The 21,497-nt window shown below is 43.2% G+C and overlaps 1 protein-coding gene and 1 long non-coding RNA gene across 2 annotated transcripts in view; one reads left to right on the top strand and one right to left on the bottom strand.

Annotated features, from left to right (window-relative positions):
* LOC125724951 (NACHT, LRR and PYD domains-containing protein 12-like) overlaps window positions 1-21,497 on the top strand; it is a 195,503-nt gene that overhangs the window by 144,830 nt on the left and 29,176 nt on the right. The gene's annotated exons all lie outside the window — the stretch shown is intronic.
* LOC125724959 (uncharacterized) lies at window positions 9,390-10,331 on the bottom strand. Its single transcript, XR_007387266.1, has 3 exons — window positions 10,164-10,331; window positions 9,778-9,962; window positions 9,390-9,631 (listed from the first exon to the last, which is right to left on the bottom strand). It is a non-coding gene; the product is annotated as an uncharacterized LOC125724959 (long non-coding RNA).

The following is a 21,497-nucleotide window of genomic DNA, read 5'->3' as shown; positions in this document are numbered from 1 at the left end:
CACAAACCTGCATCATTGGGGAGAAGTGTTCCTCTCTTGCAACTTGGCGTAGTTTCGGCAGTTTTGGCTTCTGGGCACAGGTTTAGGAAATGTCTCAAGAACAGCCTTCAATCTCTAGTTCAGAGGACAGACGAATGTCAAATCCTAATGTGGTTATGTTTCCTTTCATGCTGGGGGCACCATGGAGCCCAAAATTTGCAGGAGAACCTGCAAACCAGGGGATAGGCTTTCAGGAGTGGGTGAGAGATCAAAAAATGTTGGATATGCAACCCCTATCTGAAAATCAGAAAGTGGCTGTTATTATAAGTAACTTAGAAGGGGAGGCAAAACGTGAGGTATTGGCTTTAGAAAGTGGGGGCCGCGAAACAGCAGGGCAGATTTTAACCTTTTTGGAAGGTGTGTATGGGGACAATGTGTCTGTTGCTGTAATGCGCTCTGAGTTTTTTTCTCGTAAGCAGAAACCAGGAGAAAGTGTGAGGCAGTTTGCTTTGGCACTACGGGAGCTGGGCAATCGCCTGTCAAGGAGAGAAGATTCCACTAATACGGGACATGTGTTGCGAGATCAGTTTATTGGAGGGTTGCTGGATTCAGGTCTGCATAGGGATCTTAGAGGAAGGGTAAGATTGGAACCAAATATCTCTTTTTCGGAAATAAAGCATGAAGCAGTTATACGGGCCGAAGAGTGGGAAGGTTCTGCACAGGCCGGAGTAGCAGCAGTCCAAGTAAGTAATGTAAAGCCTACGTGGGATTTTGCTAAATTACAGGAAGAGATTAAACAGGATGTATTTATTCAGGTGAGAGGGGAAATGAAAGATATGGTATCTGGACTAATACAGGAAATTAGAGAGGGTCTGCAAGTAGAGGGAGGACAGTGTGAAGGTTCCATAAGCGTTACAAGAGTGAGAGAGAGTGGTAGACAAAGGGTAAATGTGTGACTCGGGGAGACCAATCTGTCGCCGGTGTAAAAGGGTGGGACATATTGAGAGAAGATGCCGGGCAGTAGGATCCATGGAGGAGCCCTTAAACTAGAACCGCCCTCTGTTAAGGCCCAAACAGTGGGGAATGGGGTTAGTGGCCAGGAGAGTCACAGCAATAATATAGTGGGTCAATGTCCAGTGGCCGAAGTGTTAATAAATGGTATTAAAACGCAGTATTTGATACGGGGTCACGAGTTACGACATTGACAGAGTTATTTTAAAGAACATTTTGAGGTAGGAGGCCCACAGGTGCAGCAGCCCATTCAAAAGCTTAATTTAATTGCAGCCAATGGATTAAGGATCCGGGGCGGCATGGTGGTGCAGTGGTTAGCACTGTTGCCTCACACCTCTGGGACCCGGGTTCGAATCTCCGCCTGGGTCACATGTGTGTGGAGTTTGCATGTTCTCCCCATGTCGTCGTGGGGTTTCCTCCGGGTACTCCGGTTTCCCCCCACAGTCCAAAAACATGCTGAGGCTAATTGGACTTGCTGAATTGCCCGTAGGAATGCATTTGTGAGTGAATGATGTGTGAGTGTGCCCTGCGATGGGCTGGCCCCCCATCCTGGGTTGTTCCCTGCCTCGTGCCCATTGCTTCCAGGATAGGCTCCGGACCTCCCGCGACCCAGTAGGATAAGCGGTTTGGAAAATGGATGGATGGATGGATTAAGGATCCCCTATATAGGATATATTGAGGTAAATCTTTCTATCTGTGGCCAAGTCATACCTAATAAAGGAGTTTTGATCGTGAAAGATACAGGGTTTCAGTCCTGTCCAGGGCTAATTGGTATGAATGTTATAGAACAGTGTCATGATTTGTTCCTTACCAAATTTGGGTCGAAGTATGTAGAGGGAGTTAGTGAGGCAAGAGTGTGGCAACAAACCTTTGTTATGTGTGATAATCTGAGAGAATTTTCAAGGGAAACTGGGGTTTTAGGAGCAGTTTATTGGCCAAAGGGCGGGTGCATTAACGTGCCGGCCATGTCGGAAGTGGTTTTGGAGGCTTGTACTTCTCCACAGCCTGAAGGATTCTGTGGGGTTAGTTGAACCAGCTGCAGGAATGGGGTTTCCGGGACAGTAGTTATTGGCCCGTTCCTTAAGTACGGTGGTAAAGGGAACGTTTCAAGGTTAGAGTCGTAAATTTGGCTCTAGAGTCGGTTAAATTGGTTGGGCGAGTTAGATTGGGAGTGATTCATGAGGTGGAAGTTTGTCAAAAAAGGGGACAAGGAGAGTTGGGAGTGCGGCCAGTGGATGAGGCGACTGTAGAGGTGGGTGTTAGACAATGTACAGTTGAAGGGGAAGAGAGAGAAGGGACTGCGTGCCTGGGGGAGTGCCCCTTGGTCCAGGTCAGTTCTCAGGAGAGCAGCAGAGAAAGATTAAGGACCTGTTGGTTAAACATTGTGGGGTGTTTTCACAGCATGAGGAGGATTATGGGTATACAGATAAAGTATTGCATGTGATCCCAACAGGTACAACAGCTCCTATTAGGGAGTGATATAGGCGGATTCCTCCTAAGCTCTACCAGGAAGTGAAAAATCTTTCGAAAAAGTTATTGGAGGGAGGAGTAATAAGTGAAAGCTGTAGTCCTTGGGCAGCGCCAATCATGTTGGTAAAGAAAAAGGATGGTACACTTTGATTTTGTGTGGATTATAGGAAGCTTAATATGGTTACTCATAAAGATGCATACCCACCTCCGAGGGTGGAAGAATCCCTGGCCTCATTGAAAAAGTCAGCAGTTCTCAACATTGGATCTTGCGCATGGGTATTGGCAGGTTGGTGTTCACCCAGCTGATAAGAGAACTGCTTTTATTACCCCTATGGGTTTATGCCAATTTAATCGGATGCCGATGGGGCTGTGTAACTCACCCGGGACATTTCAGAGGTTAGTGGAGAGTTGTTTGGGAGATCAAAATTTTGAGATGTTGCTGTTGTATTTGGACGACATCATAGTGTTTTCTCCAACATTTGATGCACATCTTGCTCATCTGGACTTGGTATTTACTCGCTTGGTGGGTTATGGACTTAAAGTGAAACCAGCAAAGTTCTCTTTATTTCAGGATGGAGTTAGATATCTGGGACACGTGGTTTCTGAAGGAGGAGTCTCTCCAGACCCAGAGAAGTTGCTGGCGGTGGAAGCATGGCGAGCCCCAATCAATAGCCTCCAGCTTCGAGCATCTTTGGGCTTTGCTGGATATTATCGACGGTTTATTAAGGACTTTGCAAAGATTGCTGCTCCCTTGAATGAACTTTTGAGGGGAACATCGAAGTAATATTCTCGTCAGACATCAGGTAATCTACAGTCGTGGACGTGGGGGGAAGCACAGGAAATGGCCTTTCAGAGGCTGAAGTGCCTGCTGCAAGCACCAGTATTGGCTTATGCTGATTCTCAGTCCCCTTTAGGGTTTATACAGATGCCAGTTTGGCTGGACTGGGTGCAGTGTTGGCTCAAGTGCAAGAAGGGAAGGAGCGTGTGATCGCCTATGCCAGCCGGAGTCTGCGACCAGCGGAGAGGAGCGATAGGACAGTTCATTCAAGTTGGAGTTACTGGCCTTAAAATAGGCTATTGTTGAAAAGTTTAGGGAGTACTTAACTGCCTCTCCATTTGTGGTATTTACAGACAACAATCCCCTGGCTCATTGAGATACAGCAGACTGGGAGCCGTGGAACAGCGCTGGGCGGCACAGCTGGCTGGATTCCAGTTTGAAGTCTGTTATCGGCCAGGTCGGATTAATGGGAATGCGGATGCCCTCTCCCGATGGCCGGTGGGAGTGGTGTCGAGAGAGGGGGAGGATGAAAAGGATGGTATCCTACCGGAAGGTGGTGGAAATAGAGTGGCTCCCGCAGTAGTGCAGGCATGTTTGCAAGCATTTTTTACAGCCCCGCCAGACAGCCAGTTACCAGTGAGGGTGAGTGTTAATGCCCAGATGGAGACTGGGAGGTACTGGGAGCAGGGATGGTGAAGGAGTGGATGGCAGCCCAAATAGAGGATACAGCAATGGCACGAGTGTGGCTATATGTGGACAGAGGAGAACCTACCCCAAGAGAAAGGGTGTCTGAAGATGGACAGGTCCGCACACTACTGCGTCAGTGGGGTCGACTTTGTGTTCACCAAGGACTACTTTGTGGGGAGGTGGTGGACTCCAAGACAAGGGAGGAGGTAAAACAGATTTTGGTGCCCTCCTCTTTGCGGAAGCGAGTGATGGCGTGGGTGCATGATGGAGCGGGCCATTTGGCTGTGGAGAAGGTGGGTGTGATGGAGTGGGTGCATGATGGAGCGGGCCATTTGGCTGTGGAGAAGGTGGGTGTGATGGAGTGGGTGCATGATGGAGCGGGCCATTTGGCTGTGCAGAAGGTTGGTGGAATTGCATGGAGATGATTTTTTTGGCCAGGGATGTACAAGCAATTGAAGGAGTATTGCCAAAAGTGCGAACGGTGTGGCTTAAGGAAGACGCCAACCACTAAAGTATGTGCCCCGTTGGTCCCAATTAGATCAATGTATCCCCTTCAGATGGTGTAGGTGGACTTTCTGAGCCTGGAGGCATCAAGAAGTGTAATGTGTAATGTGCTGGTCATAGTGGACCATTTTACACGGTATGCGGTCGCAGTGGCCACTCTGGACCAGACGGCGGTGAGAACAGCACAGGCCTTATGGACCCATTTTATTCAGCCATTTGGGGGGTTTGATCAATTGCACTCCGATCAGGGTCCAAATTTTGAAGCAGGGGTTATTCGAGAACTCTGTGAGTTGTATGGAATTAAGAAGACGCACACGACCCCATATCACCCCTCAGGGAATGGACAATGTGAGCGGTTTAATCTGACATTATTGGACATGTTGGGGACGCTTGCAGAAGCCCAAAAAGAGGAATGGGATAAGTATGTGCCCGAGATGGTGCAGGCTTATAATAACACACCTCATTCCTCTACAGGCTACAGCCCCTATTTCTTAATGTTTGGACGTCATGCTAAGTTACCTTCTGACATGTTGGTAGGTGGTGGAGACGGTTTTTCAGGGACAGTGAACAGCTGGGTGTATCAACACCATAAGAGGTTAGTGGAAGCTTATACCCAAGCGATCCTTCTTGAAACAATGTGTACTTTCTGGGATGCCACTAGGTGGAGACAAAACACAGATCTAAATAAAAGAGGTTCAGAATTAAATTACAAGAAAGCGGATCTATGCGCGATATTAAGTCCCATGATTATTCCATTTGAACGGGACACTTCTATTTATGTAAGTTTGTCGTGGGGTTTCTTCCGGGTACTCTGGTTTCCCCCCACAGTCCAAAAACATGCTGAGGCTAACTGGAGTTGCTAAAATTGCGTGTGAGTGTGAGAGTGCCCTTCGACCGAGTTACACCTAATGGATATAACTCTGTCATTTTTTGTCCGATTCCAATAAACCATATATCATTTTGAAGGTTTTAAAAAGGAGAATCTAAAAATAATAATAATAACTACAACTGCATGTATAATTTTAACTACAAAAATATTTGTTGATGCATTATGGGAAAATTATGGGAGTTAAGGCCTGTATAAACTTAGCTTAAAAACTAAAATAAAACAAACACAGATTTCAAACTATCGTTTCTTGAAAATGGTTCAGTGAATGTTAAGCAAATTGTGTATTGGTAATAGCTTGGGACCTTGCCTTTTAGAGGGTATAAGGCTTGTTCATACACTCCGGGAAAATTCTGAGATGTGTCCTGTCAAACTTGGCTCATATAAGCAAATTCACGTAGAACAATAGTTTTCAAAATTCAATCGCTAGAAAATGGTACAATTGACTAAATTTTGTCTTGAAATTGCCTAGGACTTTGCCTCTCAGATAGTATATCACTTGTTTTTTGCAATATGGGAAAACAAGAACTTCATTGTATTTTAGTGCATCCTGCATGCCCAGGGCCCATATGGGTTGGCCCATACGGGCCCCATTGAGTTCTGCACCCAAGAATCAAATTGCCCCATGTGGGCCAGCCCAGAAAACCCAAATGGGTTCGGTATGGGTTATTGCTGGGCCCCATCTGGGCTACATTACCTGGGCACATTGTGGGCCAGCCCATATGGGTAAAGATGTGGGTTTTATCTGGGGCCCATCTGGGCTACATTACCTGGGCACAATGTGGGCCAGCCCATATGGGTAAAGATGTGGGATTTATCTGGGGCCCATCTGGGCTACATTACCTGGGCACATTGTGGGCCAGCCCATATGGGTAAAGATATGGGATTTATCTGGGGCCCATCTGGGCTACATTACCTGGGCACAATGTGGGCCAGCCCATATGGGTAAAGATGTGGGATTTATCTGGGCCCATCTGGGCTACATTACCTGGGCACGATGTGGGCCAGCCCATATGGGTAAAGATGTGGGATTTATGTGGGCCCCATCTGGGCTACATTACCTGGGCACGATGTGGGCCAGCCCATATGGGTAAAGATGTGGGATTCATCTGGGCCCCATCTGGGCTACATTACCTGGGCACAATGTGGGCCAGCCCATATGGGTAAAGATGTGGGATTCATCTGGGCCCCATCTGGGCTACATTACCTGGGCACAATGTGGGCCAGCCCATATGGGTAAAGATATGGGATTTATCTGGGGCCCATCTGGGCTACATTACCTGGGCACAATGTGGGCCAGCCCATATGGGTAAAGATGTGGGATTTATCTGGGGCCCATCTGGGCTACATTACCTGGGCACAATGTGGGCCAGCCCATATGGGTAAAGATGTGGGATTTATCTGGGGCCCATCTGGGCTACATTACCTGGGCACAATGTGGGCCAGCCCATATGGGTAAAGATGTGGGATTTATCTGGGCCCATCTGGGCTACATTACCTGGGCACGATGTGGGCCAGCCCATATGGGTAAAGATGTGGGATTTATGTGGGCCCCATCTGGGCTACATTACCTGGGCACGATGTGGGCCTGCCCATATGGAAAAAGACGTGGGATTAATCCGGGACATGCAAAATCAATGGTTTGCAAGGCCTAAAATTAGTTTTATGCAATATTTATTTAAGGAAAATCATACTGACACACAATTAAATAAAAATTAAGAAGCTTCATAAATATTTCGAAAAAAAAATCTGTTTACAAAATATACATTAACATAAAAATCTCAGTCCAATTCCACCATCCCCTGTTTGGAAGGGCCACTCTCCTGCTCTGCCTCTTGTGTACGCCTCTTACTTGTACCGCCTTTTAAATCGCGTGCGTTGTACAGGAATGACGTGATGCTTCCTTTCACCTCATCTGTAGTGGCTTCTTTTGTTTTTGTATTTTGCCGCACAGCACCTGACAAAACAAAGGTGATGAGGAATTATTTTATTATTATTTTTAAATAATTATTAAATAATTATTAAAATAATTATTATTATTTAATGCCTTTTGGCAGTAATTGATGTTTTATCTGCTTATCTAAAAACAATCAAATTATTATATCAATCAATCCCAGAGTACAAGTTTAAAATTACCAAAAACCTCCAAAACGTAAGGGTGGGTCACTAAAATGTTAAGACCTTAGATCATTCATCCAATATTGATAGACAATTGATATTCCACCCGCAGGCGATAAGGTCTCTCAACAACACACAAACACAGAACTAATACAACCTGTTAACGTCAATGGACACTATGGACACTCTCATGCACATCTACACTCACATCTGAACTCACATGGTTATGTTTACATTCTGGACCTTTGCACAAAGACACTTTAATAAGGCACCTTAAGACACTTTTTCCATGCATACTTGCATACCATACTTCCTCCACCTAATTTCAATTTAAAAGAAAATTTCTATTGTACAGTATATTTCTATTTTTATTTCTATTTTATGTACAGTATACTTCTATTTTTACTTCTATTTTATGTACAGGATACTTCTATTTATATTTTTATTTCTATTTTTATTCTAGTTAAGTTTTCATTTTTCCATCGTATTTCTTCTATTCATATTTATTTCTTACGACAAGCTTAATTCTCTTTTAAGGTCACTGGCGGTCGTGTAAGCATTTCACTACATATCGTACTGTGTATGACTGTGTATGTGACAAATAAAATTTGAATTTGACATATGGTTTACATGGTCTGTGTCATCAGGTGTATTAAATTGTTTAAGGGCATTTTCAGCCCATTTACTGAAAACTCAGTACACCATAGATACAGAAAGATCTAATTATATGTTAACAGATAACCAGAAAAACATTTTGTTCCCAATTCTGTTTGGTCCAAACATAGAGATAATTAATTTAATAATAAATAATTGTAATTTAACGGGGCGGCATGGTGGTGCAGTGGTTAGCCCTGTTGCCTCACACCTCTGGGACCCGGGTTCGAGTCTCCGCCTGGGTCACATGTGTGTGGAGTTTGCATGTTCTCCCCATGTCGTCGTGGGGTTTCCTCCGGGTACTCCGGTTTCCCCCCACAGTCCAAAAACATGCTGAGGCTAATTGGAGTCACTGAATTGCCCATAGGTGTGCATGTGTGAGTGAATGGTGTGTGAGTGTGCCCTGCGATGGGCTGGCCCCCCATCCTGGGTTGTTCCCTGCCTCGTGCCCATTGCTTCCGGGATAGGCTCCGGACCCCCCGCGACCCAATAGGATAAGCGGTTTGGAAAATGGATGGATGGATAATTGTAATTTAAACATTTCCTTTTCGCAGGCCTAAGTTTGAACTTTACAGAATTTCAAATGACAGCAAAATCATTCAAGGAAACGATCTTAAAATCCATAACAAATACAATGTACATTAATATAAATATATTGCTAATGTCACTATATTCATTATTTTTTAACAATTTATACTTATTGTCACGATGACAAGGAGCAGGCAAGGCAAACAGAGTACGGGGTATACGGGGATTTAATAAAGGCACAGGCAGGACGGGACACAGGCATCGACAACATCAATGACGGACAAGGGAAACCGGGGAGACCAGGACTTAAATACACAGGACTAATCAAAGTAACTAGACAAAGCTGGAGACGATCAGGGAAATACACGTGGGTAATCAGGGGGCGTGGCACACACGAGGAGCGGACGAGCCGGGCATGACACTTATGGAGTATAATTTTATTTATGTTGAAGTTTGGCACTTTGGCACCTGTCCAGTTACATTCTCATGCCAACTCTGGTGCCAAGAGGTTTGCTAATATGGATTTGGTGGTGCTTGGTACGTCCTTGCCGCCAAGAACGGCAAGTTTAAACACCTGAAGGAAGTAAACAAAATGAATTATGCACCTACAGTAGATCAAATTTTACAATATACTGCCAAGTAAGATCCCTGAAAAAAGCACATGGGTAAAAGCCATAATGACAGTATCTCTTCTCCTTAACTCTGAACACATACAAAATGCTAAAAGAAATTCACTTAAGAGCTATAACAGTTGTGACAGTTTAAAGACAGTTTATTGGCAAAATCCACATCCTCTAACTTCAGTTCTAGTGCCTGCAGGTCCTCAGGTGACGTTAGAGGCAGATCTAATTGTAAATCTGTGCTTAGAGGATCCTCCCTCAGATGAAGGGAGACGTCAGACTGTCTGTCTCTGCACAGGTCATTTAGGAGTGATGTATTATGGTCAACCCTTTTGCGAAGCTCCTTTAAATCCAGAGATTGCTCGGTCAGCATCTTAATGACCGTCACCTCAAACCCTGAAATACATTGTTTACATCAATTAGACGTTCAAAATCAATGTAATGATTACACAAACTTCAAAAGTCATAAGACTTATCAACTATATGTAACCCAACTTGTAAACTTTTACAGAAATGTCTGATATGTTTAAATGGAGTCTTACCTGTGCTTGTGCTAGCACTTGGAATGGTTTCACAGGTAGTGGATTTCTCCATTTCCATGCTTGTATGCATCCTTTTCGTGCTTGTAGATGGGCGTCCACTGTGTTTTTCAAACACAGGCACTGGTGGTGTCCTGACCCTTTGCCCAGGATCATCCTCTTCTGAGGAATGGTATCTGGCCGGAACTCTAATTTAGGGGATAAAACCACAAACAAACAAAACAATTATAAATAAAAATAAAAAAATAACAATAATATCTGCATTTATGTTGTACTGGGAGCAGCAGAGCACAAAAAAATTTAAATTGAAAAAAACTAATGTTAAATATCATATTTCCACTTCTCAATTTATTCAAAACTTGCATTTGCCAAACTGCTAATTAATTTACCGCGATTTACGTTTGAGCCCTCCTTCCTCTTCCTCAGTCTCCAAACATGAAGTGTCCTGGGCCTTTTTTTCCTTATACAGTATTACCTCCCAGTTATCTGAAAGGGAAAACATACTTAAATTGTGATATAAATCAGTTTACGATTCAGATCTTTGTAAGGAGATTACAGTGGTAGTATAATATCTAGGGTTTCAACAAACAATATATATTATTTGATAATTACATTTTTAATGAAAGAAGTACTTACCGGAAGAACCAAGGACTTTAACAGATGCATGAAGCGTCCATGTTTTCTTGTTCACCTTGACATGGTTTCTTGATTCGGACCTTCTACCTTCATCTTCATCTTCAGACCTTCTAGCTTCATCTTCAGATTCAAATCTTTTACCTTCCTCTGTATCAACTTTTGACAAGTTAGGACTAACTGCAGACTTTTCTGAGGAAACATCTTTGCATCTCAAAGTGATATTACTTGTCCCACTGCTACTAGGAATAGCAGTAGTGTCTTGTCCTACATGTGGAATGGCCTCATTAATTTCCCTAATGTTCTGCAAATGAGTCTGAACCTGTTTCTGAAGTCTCCGTCGCTTAGTCCACCTAGACATTATACTATTAAACCAACATTACTGGAATAATACATACTTTGAAGTCCCGCTCTTTCCTGTCATCCTTCTATTAAACTTAAACCTGAAAAAAAGGGAAAAAGATTACAAATGTTTTTAGTAATAAGTCTTTAACAAACATAAGCATTAAAACAGGTTTAATTAACATATTATCAGTTAGTTATCATCTGGAAAACATCCATCCATCCATCATCTACCGCTGAATCCGGGGTCGGGTCGCGGGGGCAGCAGTCTCAGCAGGGAGACCCAGACATCCCTCTCCCCGGCCACTTCATCCAGCTCCTCTGGGGGGACCCCGAGGCGTTCCCAGGCCAGCCGAGAGACATAGTCTCTCCAGCGTGTCCTGGGTTTTCCCCGGGGCCTCCTCCCAGTGGGACATGCCCGGGACACCTCCCCAGGGAGGCGTCCAGGAGGCATCCTAATCAGATGCCCGAGCCACCTCATCTGGCTCCTCTCCATGCGGAGGAGCAGCAGCTCTACTCTGAGTCCCTCCCGAATGACTGAGCTCCTCACCCTATCTCTAAGGGAGACCCCAGCCACCCTGCGGAGGAAACTCATTTCGGCCGCTTGTACCCGCGATCTCGTTCTTTCAGTCACTACCCATAGCTCATGACCATAGGTGAGGGTAGGAACGTAGATCGACTGGTAAATCGAGAGCTTTGCCTTTTGGCTCAGCTCTCTCTTCACCATGACAGACCGATGCAGCGCCCGCATGACTGCTGACGCCGCACCGATCCGCCTGTCGATCTCCCGCTCCATTGTTCCCCCACTCGTGAACAAGACCCCGAGATACTTAAACTCCTCCACTTGGGGGAGGACCCCATCCCCAACCCGGAGAGAGCTTTGCCTTCTACCCTTTTCCGGCTGAGAACCATGGTCTCAGATTTGGAGGTGCTGATCCTCATCCCAGCCGCTTCACACTCGGCTGCGAACCGTCCCAATGAGAGTCGAAGGTCACGGTCCGATGAGGCCAACAGAACCACATCATCTGCAAAAAGCAGAGACCTAATCCTGAGGTCACCGAACCGGACACCTTCAACGCCCTGGCTGCGCCTAGAAATTCTGTCTATAAAAACTATGAACAGAATCGGTGACAAAGGGCAGCCCTGGCGGAGTCCAACCCTCACTGGACTCACCGACTTATTGCCGCCCATGCGGACCAGGCTCTGGCACCGGTCACACGGGGACCGAACCGCCCTTAAAAGGAAGCCCGGTACCCCATACTCCCGGAGCACCCCCCACAGGACTCCCCGAGGGACACGGTCGAATGCCTTCTCCAAGTCCACAAAACACATGTAGACTATACACTTAACTGTCGTTAAAATCTTATCTAGCTCTGATTTAAAGGAACCCAAGGATTCAGCTTGCACTACATTATCAGGAAGGCTGTTCCATACTCTGACTACGCGCTGTGTAAAGAAGTGCTTCCTTAAATCCAGCTTGAAATGTTCTCCCGCTAATTTCCACCTATGGCCACGAGTTCGTGTATTTGAACTAATGCTGAAGTAACTATTTGGTTGAACAGCATCCAAACCTGTTAGAATCTTGTATACCTGGATCATGTCCTGCCTCAGTCTCCTTTGCTTGAGACTGAACAGATTTAGCTCAAGTAACCTTTCCTCATATGACATTCCTCTAAGACCAGGAATCATTTTTGTGGCCCTATGCTGCACCTTTTCTAAGGCCACAATGTCCTTTTTAAGATATGGTGACCAAACCTGCACACAATATTCTAGGTGAGGTCTCACCAAGGAATTGTATAATCTTAGCATTACCTCCCTTGACTTAAACTCCACACACCTGGAGATATACCCCAACATCCTATTGGCCTTTTTTATTGCTTCCCCACACTGGCGAGAATGGGACATGGAAGCATCAACATACACACCAAGGTCTTTCTCATGATTGGCTACCTTTATTTCAGTGAGACCCATGAAATACCTGTACTTTATATTTCTGCTCCCTAGATGGAGTACCTTACATTTATCGACGTTAAATTTCATCTGCCAGGTATCGGCCCAGTCACTAATTAAATCAAGATCCCGCTGTAGCTGCTGAGCCGCTAATTCAGTATCTGCTACACCACCCACCTTGGTGTCATCTGCAAATTTCACCAGTTTACTGTATACATTGGTATCCATATCATTTATGTAAATTAGGAACAATAGTGAATAGTGAATTGAACCCTGCGGTACCCCACTATGAACGCAAGCCCACCGTGACATTGTGCCTCTTATAACTACTCGCTGTTTCCTATCTGTTAACCAGTTATCAATCCAGGTCGCTACGGTACCTAAAATACCTGTCGCTTTGAGTTTAAGTAGGAGCCTCTTGTGGGGGACAACATCAAAAGCCTTTTGGAAATCTAAGTAGATGACATCATAGGCCTTCTAATCATCAACTTCCTGAGTAACTTCCTCAAAAAACTCCAACAGATTCGTTAAACAGGATCTACCTCTCCTAAATCCATGCTGGCTATCCCGCAAAATGTTATTGGAGTCCAGGTAATGTACCATTTTCTCTGATTATAGCCTCCATAACTTTACCAGTTATACAAGTTAGACTGATTGGCCTATAGTTAGACAAATTACTTCTATCCCCTTTTTTGAAAATAGGCGTTATGAAGGCGTGCTTCCAATCAGAAGGTACCACACCTTCAGATAAGGATTTTTGAAAAAGTAAAGTTAAGCGTCGGCAAATAATATCCTTCATCTCTTTTAACACTATAGGTAAGATGCCATCAGGGCCGTGATTAATTTATTTTGAGCTTAGCTAGGCTTTGCAAAACATCTGCTTCAGTTATATATATATTAGCTATAGACGATGCTGGATAGGTAATAACTGGTAAATTACTAAGGTCCTCAACAGTGAATACCCGTGCAAAACTGAATTCATTTACTAAATCAATGTTGTTTACTATTATAAGACCCTTACTATCCTGCAGATTAGTAATTTCAGGTTTTAGAGCTCTTTTAGAGTTAAAATATAAAGTATAGAGCTGGTCCACTGTTCCACAGCCAGGGCGAAAACCACACTGCTCCTCCTGAATCCGAGGTTCAACAATCCGGCGGACCCTCCTCTCCAGGACCCCCGAATAGACCTTACCGAGGAGGCTGAGGAGTGTGATCCGCCTATAGTTGGAGCACACCCTCCGGTCCCCCTTCTTAAAGAGGGGGACAACCACCCCGGTCTGCCAGTCCAGAGGCACTGCCCCCGATATCCACGCGATGCCGCAGATGCGTGTCAACCAGGACAGCCCCGCAACATCCAGAGCCTTGAGGAACTCCGGGCGGATCTCATCCACCCCCGGGGCCCGGCCACCGAGAAGCTTGGCTCGGCTTGATGTTGCACCGCTTCCCCGCCCTGAGCCGCCGGATGGTGGACCAGAACCTCCTCGAAGCATCTGGAAAACATTTATTCGTATTTATTAATGGTTAAATATACATGAACTATAATCACTTAAGCTTCATATAATGTCAGCAAAGTGTTTAACCATAATTCCTTAGAAATAATTTGAATTAGACAAAATAAATTCAAATGCATAGGATTTTTATATGTTCGACTGTATTTTTGTGCTCCATAGTGTTGGTACTTGTTCCCATTTTACGTATTAATGCTGAAAAAAATATACACATACAAATTCCAACAACTATATCTAGAAAATCAATTAACATATATTAACGAGTTTCAATGGACATTATTTGCACCGAAAATGGCGTCAGGGACACATTTGTCTGCCCTTGTCCTCTACACATCTCTATGGTGTTTCTTTGCAAACAGGTTTCGGCTTTTAACACCCCTCCCCCAGGTCCGTTAAGTTGAAGGACGAGAGACGCTAACATAAAGCAATTAAGGCGCCGCGAAAATGCTTGATACACGTAATATGTCCATTTATTTATTTAATGCATTTAAAAAGGACGTTTCGAAATGATTATCAAAAAGGAACTAGATTAAATTGGCAAATAACATTTGTTCTGAACTGAGTTCTATTTTAATAATCAGCATTTTACATGATGTTAAATTACGAAAAAAAATGGTTCTAAATGTTTAAAACTGATTTGACTAGAATATATTGTACTTTATACTTTAACATCTATCACAGTATAGATTAGACGATGTTTAACAGTGTTGTAAATTTAAAATAAAACGTATCCTCGCAAAGCATTTGAGTTGGAAACTGTACAGTAAAAAATATAAGAAAACGCAGGCAAATTGGTATAACTCTCTGTTTATAGTGTATTTCTTTAATTGTGGGATGATCGTCCAGTGAAATAACCGTCTGAATATGTCGCGCATGTGCAGTACGAACGAAACGGCTCTTGGAGTCGGCTCTTTGAAGTGAACGATCGGAGCCAGCGCCTGCCTGGCAACCAGAGCCGCTTTGATTTTTGTTCTGCACGTGATTGGTCAGCTACGTGATGTGTGGTGGCGTCTGTGTGACAAAATGCTCTAAGGGGAATTATTAACATTGAACAATATCATTATTCGACAGTGGTAACTGTCTCAATTACAATAATCTGAACCTTTTTTCAAATTGTTTTCTTTTTTTCATTTCATTCACCACCCTCTCCAAAGCCCAAGATTTCTAACCCCAACAAGCGATAAGACTGGTTCACAGACAGGAAGCAGCAGGTTGTTATATTAAGTGGCACAATGTCACAGTGGGCCTGTGTTCATAGCGGGGTACCGCAGGGTTCAATTTTAGGAACTATTGTTCCTAATTTACATAAATGATATAGACACCAATATATCTGAGGTACACCCACGTACATTTAACCCATATGGGTTCGCCCAGATCCTGCCCATATGGTACCCATATCATTCTGCCCACATAAAACCCATATGGGTTTGCCTAGATCCTGCCCATATAGTACCCATATCATTCTGCCCACATAAAACCCATATGGGTTTGCCCAGATCCTGCCCATATGGTACCCATATCGTGCAGCCCACATTTAACCCATATGGGTTTGCCCAGATCCTGCCCATATGGTACCCATATCGTACAGCCCACATTTAACCCATATGGGTTTGCCCAGATCCTGCCCATATGGTACCCATATCGTTCAGCCCACATTTAACCCATATGGTTTGCCCAGATCCTGCCCATATGGTACCCATATCGTTCAGCCCACATTTAACCCATATGGGTTTGCTCAGATCCTGCCCATATGGTACCCATATCGTTCAGCCCACATGAAATTGCATATGGGCTAAATGGGTAAAATGTGAGCTGGGCCAGCCCAGATGGCCCATGTCTTTCCCATATGGGGCCCATGTGGGAATGCTACCTGGGGCACTTTGTAGATATGAGAGTAAATCTTGCGCCATTTTCTATGCGCGATCGCTTAGAGTATTATTTGCCATTTCATATCGTAATGTTACGTTAAGCGCGCGTGATTTCACCGTAGTCGTTAAGGTGTAACTACTTTTATGCATAAATTAGGATATATAACAACAACTGCACTGTAACCCTGAAATGAGAATTGCCGTAGTATTATATATTCATGAACTAAGGTGCGGCCACCATTACCTGTGCGACTATATAAAATGCTCCTACTTTCATTTTCGTATTTGCCTGTAAAACAGCAGCTTTCGAGGGTCGTTTGGAAAAGGTGAGCTTGTTAAAGAAATTGACTTATACACCGTATAAACTGTAGGCTAGTAAACCCCATAACTCGTTAATTTGGTCATTCTGTAATTTTTTTCAAATTTTTGACGCTCTCTTGCGGATCTGTCAGTAATGTTCTCTAATCATTTTATACCTAAGGAACTTATGTAGATGTGTAGAAGAATTTCAAAATCTGTATTAATAATAGAACTTATTCTAGCAATTGTATAATAATATTGTTAAATTCCAGATATTTTACCTTTAACCTCCGTTATCCGTGTGACTATGTAAAATGCTTTTGAACTATTTCTTCCACAACTATCTGTAAAAACTACGGCGGTCGAATGTGGTTTGGAGAAGCCGAGTAGGGTGCAAAATGGAAGATATTCCAATATAACTCGTTCATTTAGTGGTTTTGTGTCCAGCTGATCCATGTTTTGTTGAAACGTCTTTGGCCGGAATTGATCTTTACGCTTGTTTACCGACCGCGACATTCCTGGGGAATTCATAAAGATGTGTAGAAAGATTTCAACATCTGTATTAATATATTAACTTTTTCTAGCAATTTTTCATTGTAGGAAAACAGACGGTGCTATTACAACCATTACCCCGGAGCACTGTTATAATTCACGCAAATCAGTTTATTTTAAAAGATCAGATACAAAATAGAAGAATCTATTTGACTGTAGTTTTACTTTTAAGCGATGTAATTGTTTTATGTTTATATTAGGTCATAGCACAGCATTTTAAGTCAACACCTGTACGGTAACCCGGAAATGAGAATTGCTGCAATATTAAATATTCATGAGTGTGGCCACCATTACCTGTGCGACTATATAAAATGCTTTGAACTCCTTTCATTTTCGCAGTTGTCTGTAAAACTAGCTTTCGAGGGTCATTTGGAAAAAGTGAATTTCTTAAACAAATAGACCTGTATACCGTGCAAACTGTAGCTAGTAAACCCCATTAAAAATTCTTTTTTTTAATTTTTTTTTTTATTTTTTAGGCGATTTTTTTGGCGGAACTGTTTGATTCCGTTGTTGAATCACGTCATACCAACGGAAATCATTTAGAATGATTTCGAAATCTTTAATATAAGACCTTATTACAGTAATTATACAACTAGTAAATCCCAAACGTACTTAAATTTTACGTTTTACTTCCGTGATCTGTGTGGTTATATAAAATGCTTTTTAAATTCGTCTATAAAAATGGAGGCAGTCGAAGGAAGTTTGGACAAAGTGAGTTTGTCCAACAAATATATGTAAGCAACATCTCAATAGCGTGCAAAATGTAACACACCCCAATAACTGGTTAATTTATTGGTTTTGTGAGAAGTCCTACTAAACAAAGTTTTTTGACACGCATTTGGCTGGAACAGTTTCCAGCAATTTAAAGATCCGGGGCTATAGGTGAAGTTTACCTGGGGTTGATTTTTTCAAGGAACATTGGCATCGGGGCGTAAATATTCGGCTTGGGGTTTATGGGGAACTCATGTACAGTAAATGTGCAGACGGATTTCAGCATCCGTATTCATATAATAAGTTTTAGGTCCTATTCTAGAAATTAGTTAACTATTAAATATCAACCATATTTATTTATTTTTCTTTATAAATAAGCAAAACTGACGTTGTGGAACTCCATTACCCCAGAGCGCAATTATAATGAACACAAATCAGTTTATTATAATATACAATATATAAAAACAGAATAGTCCATTTGACCTGCCTTTTACTTTAAGCCAACTCCAAAGATAGTGTAAAAGATACTACGTGTTGTAACCACAGTAATCTGCGTGCCTATTAGAAGGACGTCTTCATTCCTACAGTCACTTTCATAATAGCCTGTAAAACTGCAGCTTTCCCTGTTGGTTTGGTAAAACGAGTTTAACAACATATTTCTTGAACAGCGTGGGTCACGGAGCCATGCTGCTTATTAATGAGACTCAGATAATTCTGGTCTCAACCACAAGGTGGCCTTTATTGCACCCGGGTCAGTCGTACTCACAACGCACTCATACTACCCACCGTACCCGTTGATGCGCACACTCCTAACACATACGGTGGGCACACACACACACACACACACATCGATTAATATTTAACACTATACTTGACATTACAATGTATGTGACCATGGACAACTATTTACAAGACTAGCATTGCAACCTGCTGCGCTGCCTGCCGGTACCTCAGCGCTACACTTCACTCCATCTCTGGGGTTAACTGTCCCAGAACCCCCACAAAGTCCCTGAAACGCAGGGTTCTCTGCTATCTTGTCTAGCTCACGAGGTGGTGAAGTTGGGGCGAATGCTGCATACCCCCCTTGAAGCTGTGAGCACAACTGGGCAGCCTCTGGGGAGTCATTCACTGTTAAAACCTCCATCACCTTCCAGAAAAGGCCTTGGAGGGTGAAGAACGTCCCAGCCAGAGACTTAGCGGCAGGCAGCTGAGCCTCCAGCTTCCTCTAGGGGGCAGCGGCAGCAAAGCGAACTCCGGGGATAATCAGAGGCGGCTTCGGATGATCACATGAGAGGGAGTGGCTCACAAGAGGATCGTACAATCAGGTCGTAACACAGAGGTTAGCAATAGTAAGCAATCACTCACGGCACCTCCACACCCGCGCACTGCACTCATTCAGTGCTAAATGATAAGCAATCACACTGACACGGGTGCCACGTATTTGTGCTTCACTAAGTAGAGCATTTGCGGTTTATTGTGTGTGTGTGTGTCCAGGAGAGAACTTGCTGGTTAACATTGTGAGATTACAGGATATTCAGTTACCCCATGTTCTCTCGTCGAGTGCTGATTAGAAATCATGACGTCATCCGCTACTGTATATTTAGACGGTTTCTAACTAGACCCAGTTATCGCCAGTACAGTGAAGGATGTAACAGGATTGTAACAGGCACCATATGAGCAACACCACTAAATATACAAAACGGAAACACAAGGTGGTCGGATGCCAAACTGAAAGGTGACTTACGGCGGGGGAGTTATACAAACTAAGAACATGTGAGGATCGGACAGGGTACACACAAGATACGGGCAAACATACACACCACGATCGAGAAGGCAACTATAGCCATAAAAATAACAGCAACAACACAAGGGCTATTTACAATTACACAGACACAGGGTTATATACATGAGCGCTTGTGAGACATGCCGGGATTTGCAGATTTCACCAAAGTACATGCCATGCGTGACAATAATTGTGATATTGCTTAATTTAATTATAACTTCATTGTAGCAACTTACTTCTTACATTTATCAACTACTGCTGACAACAAAGTCTTTGTGAGCATTCAGACATAATCCAGTTCTATTAAAACGTTGTGATGCGTGGTTTTTTATGTTAACACACAGGTACAGAAATCAATTTTACATACATCAAAAATACATTTGTGCATGTATTTAAAGACGGAACATTATTATCTTAAGCCTAAGATATAGGTTCCCCTGCTAAAACAGACACACAGTGACTCTGGACCTCAGTACAAAAAAAAAATAGTTTATTCACATGTCATTTATTTATCTGAATGGCTTTCTGCCGTCTCACATACTTCTCTGACCAAATATGAGAGGGAAACATTTCCTGAAATACAGGATATTTGGTGCCCCTTCCTAAAACAGGGCTATCAGGTCCCACGCATTGACCGTATTTCACGCATTTCAAGCAGTTCTCACACTGAGAAGTAAGGAATAACCCCCCACCCCAGCGTCCCGTTATATAGGATTTATGGACGAGGTGCAGCCAATCGGAGTGGAGTTTTCCGCCGACTTCATAGCTGTCCTGAGATATAAAGAATTAATAGCCACCTACCAGCCAATCAGAAAATAGCATCAGTTTTTTCGGGGTAAATTTCAAAATAAGTTACACATGATCGCTGCAAGAACATTATTACATAGATGCGCACATGGAGTGCAGAGAAGGTGGGAGTGGAAGAGCAGGATCCGATGTTCTGACGGGTTCTGCTCCCTTGTCGATATGTGCTACCGTAACGCACACCGGCGGTTGTGTGGTTCGACCGAACACCGGTAAATATTAAATTTGGCAATACAATGTGGAAAGTTGTTCTTTATTGTGCAGTAGAGTTTGAATTATTGAAGTAGTCACATTTGCATTACATGAAATAATATTTCATAATAATGACTAATGAGAATCACAATAGTATTATGAAATACAATTTAAAGATTATAGGACGTATCTATTAACCCTTCATGTTCACAGAGGCCCCAGCAGGAATCAACTGGTCTGGATCAGGACAAAAATGGGAAAGAAGAGAGGAAAAAGAAGAGCTGCTCCTGAAATGCGCCCCCCTGTGGGGTGTAACAGAAAGAGTCCTGAGAGGTAACAGTGTTACAGCCCACTAGCATGCATGTCTCTCTGGGTCTATAGTCAGGCCAGAACATAAAAGTAAACTGGGCTCCTAGCTAGGGCTGGCTCAGTGGGCAGCACTTTAATATGTATAGCTTCATAAAAAGACCTCGCCATCTTCTGTCTTCGCCGTCTTCATCCACAATCAGCCAGATTTTTTATACTAGAGGCGAGTAACAGACCATCCCTCCTATACAAAATGGCCAAATAACAAAACTAAACAAACAAACAAAAAGGTATATAAACAGGTAAAAAGGAACATCAGTCAAGTCTAGTTGTGGAGGTTTTTAACGGTGATTCTGAAAGTTTCATATAATATCTAAATTTTAGATGAGACAATTTCCTTAAAAGCTGACTGTAAATAAGTCTGTTTATATCAAGAGTTTCACAGCATATCAAAGTACATGAAGACAGAGCAGAAGGCTAAACAGCAGTGTGATGCCGTCCCCATTGTATGAATTATATTTATACCATGAGGGTTTGTTTCCTCTCGCTGCCCACAGTGTCCCGATGAAGAGAGCAGACTCCCCTGTACCCAGCTGTGTTTCCATGAAGAGTGACGAGTCAATGGATGAACCAAACAGATTCAGAGAGGGACCTTTTCCTACTGATCAAAGGTAAATGTCCATTTAAAGAAACATTGTTGATGACATTCAGACTCTCAGTGAAATGGCACAGAGACACATACAAGCTATGAGGAAATAACATATTTATAATGAA

Source organism: Brienomyrus brachyistius, unplaced genomic scaffold, assembly GCF_023856365.1.
Source record: "Brienomyrus brachyistius isolate T26 unplaced genomic scaffold, BBRACH_0.4 scaffold58, whole genome shotgun sequence".
NCBI classification, from domain to species: Eukaryota; Metazoa; Chordata; class Actinopteri; order Osteoglossiformes; family Mormyridae; genus Brienomyrus; species Brienomyrus brachyistius.
This window is presented reverse-complemented; position numbering and strand designations above follow the sequence as displayed.